Here is a 17,930-nt window from a genome sequence, read left to right on the forward strand (position 1 = left end):
CACAAAATGAGCCTGGTTTTATTACTCCCTTGATATTAAAGTAAACTAATTTACATCAAGGGAAATGTTGATTACAGCTCTAACCAGAGCAATCAAGGAGTCTCATCTGATTAAGTCCTGGGTTCACTCTACTTCCAACTCTTTTAATACACAAGTGTCAGGCTACCTGGTTTCTACATTAAAGTATGCTGTCTTTAGTTATAATGTCCAACATTTGATGACTAGATTTGATTTCCTTTCCAGAATCAGCAAATTCCATCATTTAGTGTAATCTATCACCACCATTATCATCCTTATTTTGCCTAAAATGTTTAGATTTTACTAATTTGGGGAAACCTAATTATTTGAACTACAGCTGAAATATTGTTAAAGTGCCTCCCTTAAAGAACATGAATAATAACTTTTTATTTTATGATTGGAAAGTTACAAATACTTCCCAGGTACTTTTCTAAGAAATGGGAATAGGCACAATCCCCACCCTAATGATCTTTGTGCAGGCAGGGAGGAAGATAACAATTATAATCAGGTGTAACAAATGCTGAGCTAGGATCAAGTACAAGGTACAAGGAAACAAAAAGAGTGATTACACAGCCCAGGTGTGGATGTCAAAGAAGGTCAGATGATACTTCTTGGTAGGTGTGGTTCTTGCTCTGGGTTTTTTCTAAAAAAAATTTTTTAAAACATTTTATTTATTTATTCATTCATGAGAGACACACACACAGAGAGAGAGAGAGAGAGAGAGAGAGACAGAGAGACAGAGAGACAGAGACACAGGCAGAGGAAGAAGCAGGCTCCATGCAGGAAGCCTGACTCGGAACTTGACCCAGGTCTCCAGGATCAGGCCCTGGGCTGAAGGCGGTGCTAAACCACTGAGCCACCTGGGCTGCCCTTGGTCTGGGCTTTGAAGAGTTAGGATGGGTTAGGCTAAATGCTGTCACATACAGCAGGTCTGCCCCAAGCTTTGTGAAGTCTGTGCATTGTCCAGAGGCACTTAGCCAAGAAGATGAGAGGCAGTAGAAGCATAACCCTTGCTTAGCTCACTGAGCTCTGACTGGAAGCTCTATCTGCAGAAGGAAATGGGCCATTTTTCTTGACTGGAAAACATCCATCTGCTGACCAAGCCTTGAGCACTGTCAGGCTGTATAATCTCAGAAGTGCTTCTGTCTTGAAATACTCTACCCAGAGCAGTGGGACATATTTTTTAAAGCCAGCAGTTGCTCTGGGACAAGGAAGTATAGAAATGGATTACAGGACTAGGTTCCGGTGAAGGAAGCTGCTTTCCTTCTGAAGGATCCAACTGTCATGACTAAATAGTGCGACTTTGACTGTAAAGAAAATTCACATTGGTGGATACAATGTGGCTGGAGGTGAATATGTGGATGTGTGGAGTTGCATTTCAGAGAGCTAACAACATTCAGTAATAGTAGGTGTGTGTATGTGTATGTGCGCATGTGCACACCTGCTCTTTGTGGGAAGATTCCGAAGTTCGGAGTTAAGATAACCAGTTAGGAACTTTGTTCGGGTCAGCTTAGAATGGTAGCAGAAGAGGAGAGCAGGGGAAAATGTGAAAGGTTCTACATAGATGGCTAGGACTCTCCTGGGGGTCAGGAAGTAAGTCTTACTCATCTCCCATCTGTGTCATCACTCAGCTGTGGCAGAGGAACTGGCCTTGATTTCGACTTTATTAATTAGACATTGAGAAGATAGAAGAGAATTTGTTCCAGAAGATTTCATATGGTACTTGGAAGTTGAGCTAAATCATGACAGATAAAATCAACTCATTTTTTCCAAATGCTAGCTTCTATTTTTTCCATATGTAATTTCCAGAGTCAAATTAATGCTTGGAAAGCATAAACATGAGCAGTTAGAAGAGTAAATTTCTAAAATTTTCACTTGAGAAGAATAGAAAATAGTGTTTTTCAAACACTATTTCTCATCTTTAATCTCTGAATAAGTATTGACTTTAGTATTAACTAAAGCTTTCTAATTGAGTTGGGTTAGAAGTTGAAAACATTTTTTAAAAGTCTTTTTCTGAAAATATAGAAAGGATCCATTTTAGAAAATTTTACCAATGACTTGGTTCTAAAGACCCTTTTTTCTTTCATTAATGAATACTCTAGCCTCCCACACAGAATTTAAAACTGAATTATCCCCAAATAGTTCCAATAATCTTGCAAATATCTATGTAATAAAGAAAAAAATACTTTTTATCATTTAAAATATTTTAGGGATGCATGGGTGCCTCAGTGGTTGAGCGTCTGCCTTTGGCTCAGGGCCTTGATCCTGGGGTCTGGGATTGAGTCCCACATCAGGCTCCCTGCATGGAGCCTGCTTCTCTCTCTCTGCCCGTGTCTCTGCCTCTCTCTCTCTCTCTGTGTCTCTCATGAATAAATAAAATCTTTTAAAATATGTATATATTTTAAACAAATCTTATGCCAAAAATTTTATTAGAATTAACCAAGGTAATGAACTGGCACCTTTGAGTAACTGAATTTAAAACCCTTATAAATAAGAATCCTCTCGCTTTCCCCATTCTAGATAGTCCTTAGCCTTTCCTTTCTTCCCTCTTTTAGGTAGCATTGAGTGTAGCCTGCTCAGTGTTGTGATTTATTTTCCATTTTGTGATTTATTTTTATTTAAGATGAGTGAGAGTCAATTATGAATGTTTTGAAAGTTGATTTTTTTTAAAACACTAAATTAAAGTCCTTCCTACAATGCAAAAACAAAAACATTGTGTGTGTGTGTGTTTACCTGAGGAATGGGAGGTGGGTAGTAGGAAAGTAAATGAGACAAATCTCTCTCTCTCTCTCTCTTTTTTTTTTTTTTTTGATTACTAATTGTGTATTGAAAGCAGAAAGAGGTTACACGACACCAAATAAACCAGTTCTGAGGACTTCCCTCAAGATAAAGTTGTACAGCTCCAGCTTCTTCAGTGTTTATCAAAACACAAAAGAAAACAGTAGAGGTCGTCGTTTCGATGGCAAATCTGACCCTTGCAGGCTGAGGGAGTGAAAGCACCTACTGTCCCTGGGGATCCGAGGGCTGAGGCGCTGGGATGACTGGCCTGCCTGCCGGCACTCCTGCTGGTGATACCCCAGGCGGCCCGGAGCAAGCCAGAGTACCCACACCGCCTCCAGGGAGGCCGGGGTCCCTCCGAGGGGTCCGTGAGAGGTGATGCAGCCCCCAGCCCGTCTCTGTTAACAGCCCGGACAACTGTTAAAAAAGAGGAATCTTTTATCCATTAGAAACCTAATTGGAACCAGTATGACATTTTTACTTTAAAAAATAAATCTAAGTTTATTTATTGATATTTTGTTTTCATGTATAAAAACAAACAGTATAAAATTGCTAATACTGCTGAATTAAAATGCTAAAATATGAGGAGATAGGCAAAAGACTAATTACATTTGAAGTCATTCAAGTAATACAGCAACCCCAAAATTAAAAAAAAAATCTGAATTTATGAGAATGTACTAGCCTTTTCTTACCAAGTATTATAATTAACTTTCCATCTTCTTTATATATATATATGTTTTAAAGATTTTATTTATTTATTCATGAGAGACACAGAGTGAGAGAGAGAGAGAGAGAGAGAGAGAGAGAGGCAGAGACATAGGCAGAGGGAGAAGCAGGCCCCATGCAGGGTGCCTGATGTGGGACCCAATACTGGATCCCCAGGATCACAGCCCCGGCTGAAGGCGGCGCTAAACCGCTGAGCCACCAAGGCTGCCCTCTTCTTTATATTTTATGCTATTTTCCTAGATATCTACTGTGTAAAATAGAAATCAATATTTTTTCCCAGTTTCAAAGACCGGTTTCTAAAGTACTGAAATGCTTAAAGTAGTATATTAGTCAAACTATTCTTAATCACATGGGCATTAATTAATGCCTAAAAGATACAGGTAAGCTTGAAGACAATTTTTTAACATTTTAAATTAATTTTTAACGGATGTGTAGCTAATGTACAATGTTATATTCAAATTCTTCTTCTTTTTTTTAATCTGTGCCTCTGTTATCATTGTGTTGTCAATGTCGAAGAGCCAAGGGCTTTTAAATTCTATTTATAGATTCTGGATTCTCCTTCTTTCTCTCCTACCATTCTGTTTGTTCCTCTAGTTATTAATTTGAGTCCAAAAATAACTATATGTATGCTATCATTGACAGAAAAATTATATAAAAGAGAAGCTACATAAAAATCCATTAAAGCTCAGTATACAGTAAGATCTCATATCAATGTATTGATTGCAATGTAATATTATTTCTTTAAAGGAGTAAAACATATTCATTCTGTGGAGGAGGTAATCATGGTTATAACAATGAATTTAAGAGCATGGAGGTAACCTACTGCTTTTTTTTTAACAAGTATTTATTGAGCACCTACTTTTTTTTGGAAGATTTTATTTATTCATTCATGAGAGACACAGAGAGTGGCAGAGACATATGCAGAAGGAGGAGAAGCAGGCTTCCTGCAAGGAGCCTGATGTGGGACTCGATCCCAGGACTCTGGGATCACGCCCTAACCTAAAGCAGATGCTCAACTGCTGAGCTACCCAGGAGTCCTGAGCACCTACTTTGTGATAGGCAATTTTTAGGACCTTTGTGAACAGCACTGAATGAAACAGATAAGGATCTCTGCTCTCATGAAGCTTTCATTCTAACAGAGGAATATAGACAATTGGCATAATAAAGAAATACATTACTTGGTATGTTAGGGGATAAGTGCCATGAGAAATAAAAGTAAAGCATAGTAGGTAGAAACTGGGTGTGTTTCAGGGTACCAGAGGGGCAGTATGCAGTTTTACATAAGGTGGAGAAGGTAAGATTCATTGAGATGATGTTTGAACAGAGACTTGAAGAGGGTGAAAAAAATCAACCTTTCAAATATTCAGGGGACGAGTGTCCCAGGCTGAGGAACCAGCCAGTGCAAAGGCCCAAAGGTGGCAACCTGCCTGATATACTGGGGATAAAAGAGCCTTCATAAGCTATGATTGTGGCTGATTCAAGAGGAAGGAGCAATGGTTCAAGTGGGTATCTTAAGTTCAAAATATGTATTAGACATGAAAGTAGAGATGTTATATAGGCATCTAAAGAGAGTCCATCTACTCAGAGATTAAAACTTGGGTTTTAGGAATGTAACTTATTTTAAAAATATGCAACTAGATAAGATTCTCAGAAACTGAGTATGAGTAAAAAGAAAGACCAAGTACTGAGCTCTAAGCAATTCTACTTGAAAAGGTTGAAAGAAAGAGAATCACTGGCAAATACACCTACAAGTACAGGCAGTAAGTAAGGAAGAAAACAAGGAACATAGTATGTCGTAGAAACCCAGGGAAGAGATTATTTGGAAGAGCCCATGAATAAAGTGTAGCTGATATTCCCCCATAAATAAGGCTTTATGGTTTTTGCAGCCTGGTTGTCTTATCTATTTCCGTTAATAATACACACACACACACACACACACACACACACACACACACACACACACATATCCCTTCCCAAATAAAAAAAATGTGTTGGGCTCTTTATGAATATAGTGCCTTTTAACATTGTCATGATGAGCTATATATCCTTGTAAATGTTTGAAAAGTCTCTGGAGACAGAGTGCTTCTTTATTAAATAGAGTATTATTTGATAATTAAGTCAATCAGTATCAGGAAAACTTATGCCTCCAGTTCTTTGCTAATTATCTTGGGAAAAAATACATATATTATACAGCCCGGACAACTGTTGAATATATATACATATTTATAATATATAATAAATGCTTTTATAAATATATAAATATATAATATATGAATATATTTAAAAATATATTTATAAATATATATGTATTTGGCCCCATTATTGCAAAATAATTGTTTATTTATGTTTGACACTTTTCTTCTTGTTCTTTACAATATAAAAGTATCAAATGTGTTATGAGTAATATAATTAAGTTAAACATGAGTTGATTCAATATACATAAAAATATTTAGGTTTCTTCACCCTAAAAGTAAAGGGGAGATATATTTGAGATATCAGTGGGTTAGTAGAAGTTGTGAAAAAACATAGTGTTTAGAAACATCAACAGCTTTTGGCCATGTGTTAACATATTTGAACAATGATTTGAAATGACTATGATAAGGGTATCTGATGTTATGTGATGAATTTATAATTTATACTGTCTACATATAGTAGAACTGTGCTTACATTGTTGTCTACTGTTGCTTATTTCCCCTCATCTGTAGGCATAAGAGGTGCTGTGGAAGCAAGTACATTTAGAAAAAGTAAACACAATACAGATGATAATTTATTGTATAGTTGAGATCCCAATCATAGGTGCAAATGATATAAAAATCACATTCAAATCTGAAAAGAAATCCTTACAGTGGCCTCAGTCATAACTGGGAGAGCTGTGACAGAAGGAAAATTGTGTCTCTTCCAACATCTGTTTTTGAATTGAGATGGCATCTAATAACAGTAGGACCATTACCACCTAGGCTATCTTCTTGGCATGTGGATCCAGTTTTAAAGAAAAAACTGAAATTGAACCATTTGAAAATATTGAAGTCTATAACCTTATATGTAGTGAGGACATCTATATAAATTTAACATCAAAATATGGATATGTTGGGATCCCTGGGTGGCGCAGCGGTTTGGCGCCTGCCTTTGGCCCAGGGCGCGATCCTGGAGACCCGGGATCGAATCCCACGTCAGGCTCCCAGTGCATGGAGCCTGCTTCTCCCTCTGCCTGTGTCTCTGCCTCTCTCTCTCTCTCTCTCTCTCTCTGTGTGTGACTATCATAAATAAATAAAAATTAAAAAAAAATAAAAATAAAAATGTTACAAAAAATATGGATATGTTTTTTAAATTATGTATTTTGAAATTGGTAATAAACTGAATCCCTGAGGTGGGTGCTCTGTACTAAGACAGAAACTGGAAAAGATGGGAATGAGTCATCATTCAGAATGATTGAACTGTAAGAGTGAATTCTTTGTTTCCTGATAATGATAAACATTAGATCTCAGGAGACCAGCTTTTCTACCACTTACTCACTATTTGAAAATTTCATAAAACTTAGACAAATAAAATTACATTTCAAACTTTTCAAAGCAGGAAAAACCCCCTCAAGCTCAAGTGTTTTGTTTTGTTTTGTTTTGTTTTGTTTGTAATGACAGAGAAAAAAGCTTCTGGCATAAAAGGATGCTAGAAAGTCCTATTATGGACAGATGCTTGGGATTATAACAGTGTTTAAAAACAAAAAGAAAAACAAAAACCACCTTAAGGAATTAGAATTTTCGGGGATCTCCCCTACCTTTCTGCCTACATGCTTACTTCAGACCATTGTACTGATAAGTCATTTATCTAAGCAAGGCAAATGGATAAGTTGCAATTTCACCCTGAGCTTCAGGAGTTCTGACATAAATACACTCAAAGTTGTCATTCCTAATCTTGCCAAAGGCATGTGGTGATTAAATATGGCTTAGAAACAAAAAAGTACCCATTTGAAAATAATTTGTTATAGTCTTAACAGCTCAGACTCTTGATTATCAAGCTGAGTTTGTGGTCTGGGATGTTGGCCCTTTGTGGAGAGGCTTAGAAGGAACTAGGTAGGATTTCAGTTCTAAGTGAGATCTATTTGGTGGTATTCAGCAGGAGCCACTTAAAGAACTATGTTTGTAAACTATTTGTATACTGTGTTGTTGTAGAAAAAAATAGAAGAAGCTATCTAAAAATCACACAAAATTCATGAGTTTAATATTTTAAAGGTATCTGCCCTTAGAGAAGTTTCATATAACCAAGCAAATATATTACAAATAAGATTGTTAATTATTTAACTTCTTCAAAATTGTTTTTGATAAAAGTATAGCTTTGTATGCTAGAAAACTGGGATATGCTTAAGGAACAAAGTGATCATTTAAGCGATGATACTTTTTTCTGGAGGAGCAGAAATAGTTCCTGGAAGTGCCTGTAGCTTCTATAACAAATATGGCCATTCTCTAGAAGGAGGAGGTGATAGACACCCTGGTGGAGAGGACAGTGGTGCTTGGGTGGTGGTTATGAGTTTGACTCTTGGTTTCAGCTCAGGTCATGGTCTTGGGGTAGTGGGTCCCTACATCAGGCTTTCTGCTCAGTGGGGAGTCTGCTTGGAGGGATTTCTCTCTCCCTTTCCTTCTGCCCTGTCCCCACCTCACCCCTCTCTCTCCCTCTCTCAAAAAACACCCCTCCAAAAAAAAAAAACCCAAAAAGAAAACCTGAGGGGAAGAGTCACTAACTTGGATGGCAGATACAGTACAAGAGAATTTATTAAAGGAAGTTTTGTTTTCTCCCAACTCCTAGATAGATGTTGTGCCTTTTAATTTAAAACTACTTTGAGGGGGATCCCTGGGTGGCGCAGCAGTTTGACGCCTGCCTTTGGCCCAGGGCGCGATCCTGGAGACCCAGGATCGAATCCCATGTCGGGCTCCCGCTGCATGGAGCCTGCCTCCCTCTGCCTGTGTCTCTGCCTCTCCCTCGTTCTCTCTCTGTGTGACTATCATAAATGAATAAAAATTAAAAAAAAATAAATTTAAAAAAAAAAACTACTTTGAGGGATCCATGGGTGGCTCGGCTGTTTAGTGCCTGCCTTCGGCCTAGGGCGTGATCCTGGAGTCCTGGGATCGAGTCTCACACCAGGCTCCCTGCATGGAGCCTACTTCTCCCTCTGCCTGTGTCTCTGCCTCTGTGTGTGTGTGTGTGTGTGTGTGTGTGTCTCATGAATAAATAAATAAAATCTTAAAAAAAATAAAACTACTTTGAACTTATTTTTAAAAACAGATCTTCTACACATTCAATCAGCACCAAACAATGGCCTCCATGGTAGTTTAAACCATCTTCTGAAGGTACCTTTTTATGAGCCATCCCATACAGAGGAAGTGTCAAAGTTTTCTGTTTGTGGCTTTACTGTTCCATTGCCCACAGATGCTCTAGATTGTTCATGCCCTGAGCTACAAAGTGTAAGTAATAACTTCACATATTCATAAAAATGTAAAGGGGCAAGTAAATCTATAACCGGGGTTACAACCAGGGTAGCTAATGATCAGGTTTGTGTTCTAGTTTAGGTATTTACCTAAGTAAATGTATGTGGTTTCTCTGAAACTTGTCTGGAGATGAGAGGAGATACATTGTAAGATTGAGTGTGTGAATATGCTTTGTAAACTGGAAAGCACTATCTGAAAATTATTAATTCCCTTGTGAGCTAAATGTCCTTAACCCTTCAAAACAGTAGAATCTTGGAGCTCTTTGATTTCTTTCATCAACAGAACGCTCTTACAGCTGCAAGTTTTCTTACAGGTCTTTTTAGTGGATCAGGCACTTGGCTGAGTTCAGGAGCTTGACTTCAGATCCCAGGAGACTCAGTAAGGTGAGGTTCCAGTGCTAGGAGACCCCCCTACTCCCCAAAGATAAGGGATCAGAACAGAAGTTCCAAATTTAAGGACCAACCCTACTGCAACACAAGGATGGGGGCTGGGATTTCAGAATGGAGTTGGAGCCCAGTTATCAAGAGTCCATCAAGTTAAAACCAATGTCAAGGTGCATCTGATGCCAAATTAAAAATATTTTTGTAGAACTCAATAAGTATCCACTGTCTCAGGTAAGAATTATTCCTTATAGCCAGGAGTCAGCAAAGACTTGATTTTCTCTAATCCGCAAAGTAACATTACACCACATAGATCAATAAGTATTTATAAATTAATGCTGACCAAAAGAGTCTTGAACAGAAAAAAGTCCAGTCAATATTTCCAATAAAAGTCAAATCCACAGCCAAGATCAGTGTAGGGGTATGGATTCCTTATCTATAGCTTACCTTGATGAAACTGCCATTTAAAATCATCATCATCAAAAAAAATCATCATCATCATAATAAAACATTACAATGTGGATGTTTTTGTCTCTGTTTTAGGAGAAAAGAAGGATCAGAGAGGCTAGGCAAACTGTCCAAGGCCACAGAAATTTGGTCTACCTGACTACAAATGTCCAAATTCTTCTCTGTTAAGAAAGCCCTTTGCTATTCAAAGTGTGGTCACAGGATCAGCATCTGCTTCACTTGCAAGCTGATCAGAGATCCAGAATCTCAGGCCTCACTGGGTTTACTAATCAAAATCTGCATTTTAACAAGATCCTCAGGTGAGTTGTACTCATATTAGCTTGAGAAGCCCAGGGATGTTGTCCTGCCAATTTAGTAGTCGATTCTAGCTGCTGTCAAAATGCTTTGCCCCATTTTCTTGTATCTGCAGACTCCCATACAAAGTATTTCTGAGCAAGTGGCGGAATGGGAATTTAAATTCAAGCTGGTTTGGCTCTTTGTTGAGTAGTATAACATTTGGGTGTGACTGCAGAAATAATTCTGATGGCCTTTAACAACATGTGTTATCACTTTGAATTACTTTCTCTAGCCCACGTTGTCTTGTAGAATACTTCTCTAGAACATGTGAATCAAATGCTTAATCTCCCTGAAGACCAAAGTAAGTCAACAGAAAATAGGTCAAGTCTTTGGTGTATAGGCCTAACGAAACACAATATTGCCTTTTGGGGATCCTTTAATATAAACTCACAGAGGCTTTTGAACATCAAGATTGTATTGCTGATATACAGAAAGAAAAATATCCCACAAAACTGACCTAATAACAATAATCATAAGCCTGGAGTACTTGCAGTGGTTCCAGGAACATAACAAATTTCCTTCAAATGGTTGTGGCTGTTCTTTTTGTTACATGTGAATAGCCCAAACTGCCTACCCCTGCAGCTTATTGGCTGTGTGACTGGGCCAAATCACTTAACCTCTCTGTATCTCAGTCTCCTCATCTATAATAATGGAACCCACCTCATGTCGTTGTAAAAACTGAAAGAATTAATCCATGGAAAGAATTTAGAACAGTCCCTGGCCGGTAACAACATTCTTATTACCTATTATCTTTTAAATATTCTTTTTTTAATAATAAATTTATTTTTTATTGGTGTTCAATTTGCCAACATACAGAATAACACCCAGTGCTCTTGTGTTAAACTCACTAGGCCTGTTGCATCATTTGTAAAATAGGAATACCGTCTTTATTGAGTTTTTGTGAAAATTAAATGTGTTAATATATGTCTGTACTTAGAATGGTGCCTGGCACACAATAAGAGTTCAGTAAATATCTTTGTTGGTTGACAATATTTTTATAATCTATTGACATGACATGAATACCTTGTAGGTTTTTAAACCATCAATAACTGATGGATTTTTAGAATATTACAACAGGTAAATAAAAATAAATAAGTACATTAGGACATACTTTTCTTTATAAAATTGCAATATCTTTCCTATGATAATTATTAAGGTAGATCATCTTTGTACAAAGTATGTCCTTTTGGTTTTGAGGTTTCATCTCTTTAAATATGTCCTATGCACTGTTAGCTGCTTGGCCAAATTACTTTTCTAAGCCCTAGTTTTGTAATGGAACAGAATGGAACATTAATAGCCTCGGAGTTATAAGGATTAAGAGGTTAAGTATGTAAAATATTTATCAGAGAAACAGGTGCATAATAAACCATCAGAGAATGATGATGCTTTTATGCATGGAAGCATTTGCTAATTTTACAACCATTTTAATTTTAGGTTATTTTTACTCTAGTAACAGCAACAGAGGAACTAAATATGCCATTTGGGAGGTCCAGGATTATGCAGACCAAGGAATACTGTCTTCTATATTACAGGGAATATGTCAGTGGATTTGGAAAAGCTATCAAGATGCCCTTGTGGTGCTCATATACAGTACCAAAACCAGTAAGCTCCTGTGTCCACTGCTCCATGAAGGCTGGAAAAAATCTGTGGTTCCCTAATATTCTAAGAATTGAATTTTGATTTTCAGTAGAGATCCCAAAGGGAGTTCACTGGCCTGTGTCTTGTAAGACAATGTCCCACATACTTCTCAAAGGTATTTATGGGTGCTATGTGGGTGCAAAAGGGGAACACATCATGTTTTGCCTGGAGAAATTAAAAGATGTGTACAGGTCAATTGGTAAGGCAGGTAGAAAAGAAACTTTTGAAGAGTGGCAACAGGAAACAGAGGCACACTATCTATTTTGTACATCCTAAGTACATGGTGGATGCACCTAGAAGGTGATGCTAACTAGATTATAAAGGGCTTTACATTTACCTGGTTATTTACCACATACTACCATGATACATGGTAGGCACAAAGAACATAATGTGAATAAGCAGTAATCCTTCCCCAAAGTATCTAGTACTCCCCTAGGTCAGGCTAGACTTACATGTAGAGATGTGCTATATCATAGGTCTCTCCAGGCTGAAGTTGAGAATTCAATTATTGATACTCTTCTTTTTTCACTGTCCAACAATCTCTCTTTCGATAAGTGACCCTGGGTCATTTGGCTATCAAAAGGAAGAAAATGTTAGATCTCTAACTCACACCATATACAAAATTAAATTGTTGGTGAATTTATAGACCTAAATGTGAACAGCAAATCCATATTTTCCTTTGCATGTATTTTTATGACCTTGGGGTAGAGAAGGTTTCCTTAGGACACAAGAACAACAAATACAGAGCGAATTGGTTAATTTGGCTCTATTAATGCTAATGTGTGACAAAAAGAAAAAGTTATGGATGAGGCAATATGTTTACATTGTATGTAAAAAACAAGAGATGAGTATCCAGAATGGTAATTAAAATCCAGAATGGCTAATCAGTTTCCAATAAACAAGAGAATGACAAACATCTTAGCTAATAAATGGGCAATGAGTATATGAGCCAAGCAATTGAACCTCATTAGCAACCAGGGAAATGTAAAGGAAAGCAAAAATTAAAGTCTGCCAAAAATCAGTCAAAACACTCCTTCAGGGAAGAGATGGTTCTATTTAATGTATCCTCGCCCAATAGTGCTGCCCAGTAAATGTTTCTGAATGAATGCATTGGCTACGTTAATCCCAGCCATTATTTTTAAAGACTTGAGGACAAAGCAGTACTTTCAACTAGAAGGGTAAATCATCAGGAAGCTGTTTTTGTAAAGAAAATTGTGATCTCTTAGGTCCAAAGACTCTTTTGACAAACCTCAACCTATTAATGTTCTTGCTTAGCCAAGAGATACTTTTTATGGCAAGGAAGTGATTGGTTGTATCTGGTTTATTTACTCTTCTTGTTCTAATTCAAGATTTCTGGAGAAAAATAAGCATATTTGCCCACTATTAATTGAAGCTTTGTGTGTTCTGAACACCAACTCTGTTGCTGACAATGGTTTAATTGTGGTCAGTGGTAGGAGAGCACTGATGTTGTTTTCCAATGTGGGCAAATATTTTACCAACAGTTACCTGAGTTCATGTGTATGGTTAATGGCAATATCACTTTCCTATTACACAAAATGTTCAGTTTGTGATTTTTTTCAACATACTGTGGAACAACAATGTGAAGTTATTTATTCCTTAAAATAATTTGTTTCTGTTTTTGAGAAAGGCGGTATGATTCAAGACCAATCAGATGATTTAGTTCTCTATTTTGAAAAGTCCAGGTGTCAGGGATTGTGTGGAGTTAATGGAATGTTTGTGTTTTTAATATTTTCTCCTACTGTCTTGCATTCCTGAATTTATATGAGCTTTAGCGGAAACCAGAGGCAAGGAGATTTTAAGTGGGCTCAGACCAAGAGTTTAGTACAATTCTTTTTTGCTATTGTTTTAAAACTAGCTTCTTTGTTACCAAAAGTTCCTGTCTGTTCACTGATCCCACAGAACTACTTATGTATTTCTCCCACCATGTGACAGGATGGAATTCTAGCAATTTTCTGCTTTCTAATTCAGAAATTACTCCGTTAGTATGTTGTGGTTCAAGAAAATTACATACAAGGATGTTCTGAGATTCACATAAAAATGTTGTAAATCAGCCCTGTGTTTGAAAAATCAGACTTTAAATAAGCACTTTTCGGAGCATGGGCCTAATTGGCTTGTGTCTTGAAGTTTTATGGAGCTTTTGTTTTTCTGTGGTTTTGGTGGGTTTTCTAATTTTTGTTGTTGTTATTGTTATCTCAGAAGAGTTCTGGAGAAGTAGCTGTGATTTGAAATCACAGTCCTGCAACAAGAGCTTCAAAACTAATAGACTATATATGGGCTTCACTTCTGGGGCCACTCAGTAGGATTATGTGAACTGCTTTTTCTGTTGCTGGGTGAAAAATTGAAATTAAGAGCAGGAATTATGATTACGCTTTAGAACATTTACCTTATAAATTTGATGTATATCAAAGAACTTTTAGAGAGAGGAAAAATCTAGCACACTTAAACAATGTTTCCCTTTCTCTTGATATGTATGTGTATATCATTGGACTTTTGAATAGCCTTTTCTTGTTTCCAAAGCTTGCTAGCACTAATATAAATTATGATCTAATCATGTCTTATGATTCTTTAAAAAACTAGGAACATTATTGTGTATCACATTTTTTTAACTATAAGAAATATTTTTCCCTGTAGGAAAAAACTATGACCAGAATAAGAATTTTAAAAGTATATAGTTATTATCCTTACTGTAAGACTAGATGGTAACAATCCAATATCTAAATAAATAATTTTAGCTTTTATGTTCAGCCTATAGGTAAAGAAAGTCTATAACTTCAATAAAAATAATGTTATCCACTGTTCAAGTATTATTTTAACCCCATGCCAGACTATAAATGAAAGCATCTCACTTTCCTGTCTATGCTCATCATCTACTTCTCTTGAAGAATTTTGAGAGCTAGAGAGTTCAGATGTTATCTGAGCGTCTGAGTTCTAATTATTGTTTTCCTGACTCTCTATCCTTTAGCTTAAAAAACTCTTAAGGAGGGATCCCTGGGTGGCGCAGCGGTTTGGCGCCTGCCTTTGGCCCAGGGCGCGATCCTGGAGACCCGGGATCGAATCCCACGTCGGGCTCCCGGTGCATGGAGCCCGCTTCTCCCTCTGCCTATGTCTCTGCTTCTCTCTCTCTCACTGTGTGCCTATCATAAATAAATAAAATTTAAAAAAAAATTAAAAAAAAAAAACTCTTAAGGAACTCTGAAAAGCTAGCAGGGTTGAAGCTGTTTCTATATGTGGGGATGGGAGGATGGTTTGCTGTGCTTTCTCAGGAACCCAGGACTCAGAAATGACATGACCATACCCCGCCCCCCCATCCTGCTAGAGCGCTGCCTATTGCATAATCTCACCTATAAAGGAGGCCACATCCTGTCTTCTCTAGTGTCGATACACTTATATTTGGGGTTCAAGTTTGGTATGTAAGAAACAAGATTTTCAGTAAACAGAAAAAAGTATAATTTTTTTTTAGTACTTTCTGACTAAAGCCATCCTGATCCATTTTCCCCGACTCAAAGTCTGTGCTACTTTGAGAAAATAGTAAACATTTTTGCCCAACTGCAGCCTTTGCTAAAAATTATAATACACTTCTTTCCTTAACATTTTTATAATTTTAACTGTTGAAAATAGGTGTTTTATCTTCCTTACATTACAGAGAATACACCCATGGCTACATTTATGTATTGTACATTTCTTCAAGTAAAATGTACAAAACCTGTGAAGTTTTAGAGTAAAATGATAAAGACGTGTGGCAGGAAACATCAACTCACAATATTCTCGTTGTCTCTGAGGCTCACAATTGATATTGTTGGTTCTCCCATTTTATAACATCTTCACATGCCTCTTTATGTCATTCAGAACTGTTTGTTGTGATGTATTTTTGAAAGAAGGAAAGATATATTTTTGAGACTTTATGCATCTTAAAAATTCTTATTCCATCTATATACTTATTGGAGGGTTTGGAATTTTAGAGATAATTTTTCTTCAAATTAATAGGAGATAACATTTCCTGCACTGACTGTCTAATATTTTTATATGTTCCCTAATTTTTCCATCTTTTGTCTTTAATTTTACTTTTTGAGAGATATTTGCAACTTCATCTTATAAATATTACTGAATATTTTATTTCTGTTGCCATATTTATATATTTTTTAATTCAAAGAGCTCTCTCTGCTTTTCTATAGCTTTCTCTTCTTTCTATATGGATGCCTTGTATACTCTCATCTCTCTAAGGAGCAAGTTTTCTTCTCTCTCTGCATTGTCTCTTTTTTTATCATGGTTCCTCTTCAACCCTCACAAAATGTTTGGTGATCCTTGGTTATAATTTTATATGTTAAGGGAGAGGTGCTAAGCTTCATGGCTGGGGCTGGCCAGCTGATAGGCTGATAGGTTGTTCAGGATAAGAACCAGCCATTTCTTGGGGAAAATTTCCAGTTGTAAGCATCTAGTTTTCCTTTCAGGCTGGTTTGTTTCCCAAAGAAGAACACTTTTAATCTGACCCAGCATATAGAATCAGGCAGCAATGATAATGGGAGGAGTCTTACCATGCAGTATATGAATTTTTATTTAATCCCATTGCTTTCAATATGGTGCACTTGTTCTCTGGTCTGTCTTGTGTCCTTAGACTGAACATCTCTCTGGTTCAACTTCTCCAGTGAGTAAACTTTTTATCTATCCTCTTTTACAGACTTTCAACCCGGTCTCTTCTTTCTGACCCTACGTGCATTGCCTGTCTTTAGGAGATTCCCAAATTCTACCCTTGAGGTTTGGCAGTAGGAATCCATTCCATTGTGCTTTTCCCGAGTCACGGCTTTTCATTGTCAGTATTTAGTGGTCTACTAAGTCATGTTGCAATGTAATAGTAAACAACTATGTTGATCTGATTTCCAGCTTCTGAAAATTTATTATCTATCATGTGTTTTCATCATTAATGTTCTTTTAGTGGAATTTTGGAAGGGAGCAGAAATAAATGTGTTCAATTAAGTTGAGGAGTCTACTCAACTTCCATATAGTCTTCTCCAACTGAAGTGTTGTAGTATGTTAGGGAGTACATTCTCTTGTTGGCTTTCCACAGACTTCCCTCATTCTCATCTCCTACCTATTCTTTTTTTAAAAATTTTTATTTATTTATGATAGTCACACACACACACACACACACACAGAGAGAGAGAGACAGAGAGAGAGAGAGAGAGGCAGAGACACAGGCAGAGGGAGAAGCAGACTCCATGCACCAGGAGCCCGATGTGGGATTCGATCCCGGGTCTCCAGGATCGCGCCCTGGGCCAAAGGCAGGTGCCAAACTGCTGCGCCACCCAGGCGCCACCCTCTCCTACCTATTCTATACCTCATCATGGTACTCTCCTGCCTATGGATATAGTACAGTGTTTTTTGCCTTTTTCTTTGTGAACTGATCTTTCACATTTTATGTTTCTCCAGCTTTACTGAGATATAATTGGCATAAAACACTGTATAAGCTCATAATGCACCATGTGATAATTTCATACATGTATATATTATTAAATGATTACTCTATACATTTAGACACCAGGTAATTTTTGCTTTTACTACAATGCAGTAAATAAGGGAAGGATATCCTAATTTAATTAAACCTTCTTTGTTGTTAAGAAATATATACACTATGGGCAGCAATGTTCATATGAATCAAAATCTGAAAAAAATTAAATGAATAGTGAAATGTTTACTTATGATTATATGCTAATTGAAATATGATGATGATTTAAGACTATATTGCCTTAAACACTTGGATTAGGCAGCATATTTATAGGATGTCTGCTAGTGGATTAATTATTGTTTTAGCCTTTAAATGAAGTTACAAAGAAAATTGCAAAAAACATATTCCTATATTATATGATGAATGAAGCACAGCTACAATTTTTTTAAGTCCCCAAATAAGTAAGTTCAGATAACTGAAGTTGCTTTAAATTAATCTCAGATTGCCCAACAGTTTGTATGTGTATTTTATTTTATTTTTTATTTTTTATATGTATATTTTAAAAGATTTTATTTACTTATTCATGAGAGGCACAGAGACAGAAACACAGGCAGAGGGAGAAGTGGGGATGTAGAACTCAATCCCAGG

The 17,930-nt window shown here is 36.9% G+C and overlaps 1 pseudogene; it reads left to right on the forward strand.

The window, feature by feature from the left end:
* Positions 1-17,930, forward strand: part of LOC121477680 — a 69,732-nt pseudogene that overhangs the window by 38,371 nt on the left and 13,431 nt on the right.

This window comes from Vulpes lagopus, chromosome 2 (assembly GCF_018345385.1).
Source record: "Vulpes lagopus strain Blue_001 chromosome 2, ASM1834538v1, whole genome shotgun sequence".
NCBI classification, from domain to species: domain Eukaryota; kingdom Metazoa; phylum Chordata; class Mammalia; order Carnivora; family Canidae; genus Vulpes; species Vulpes lagopus.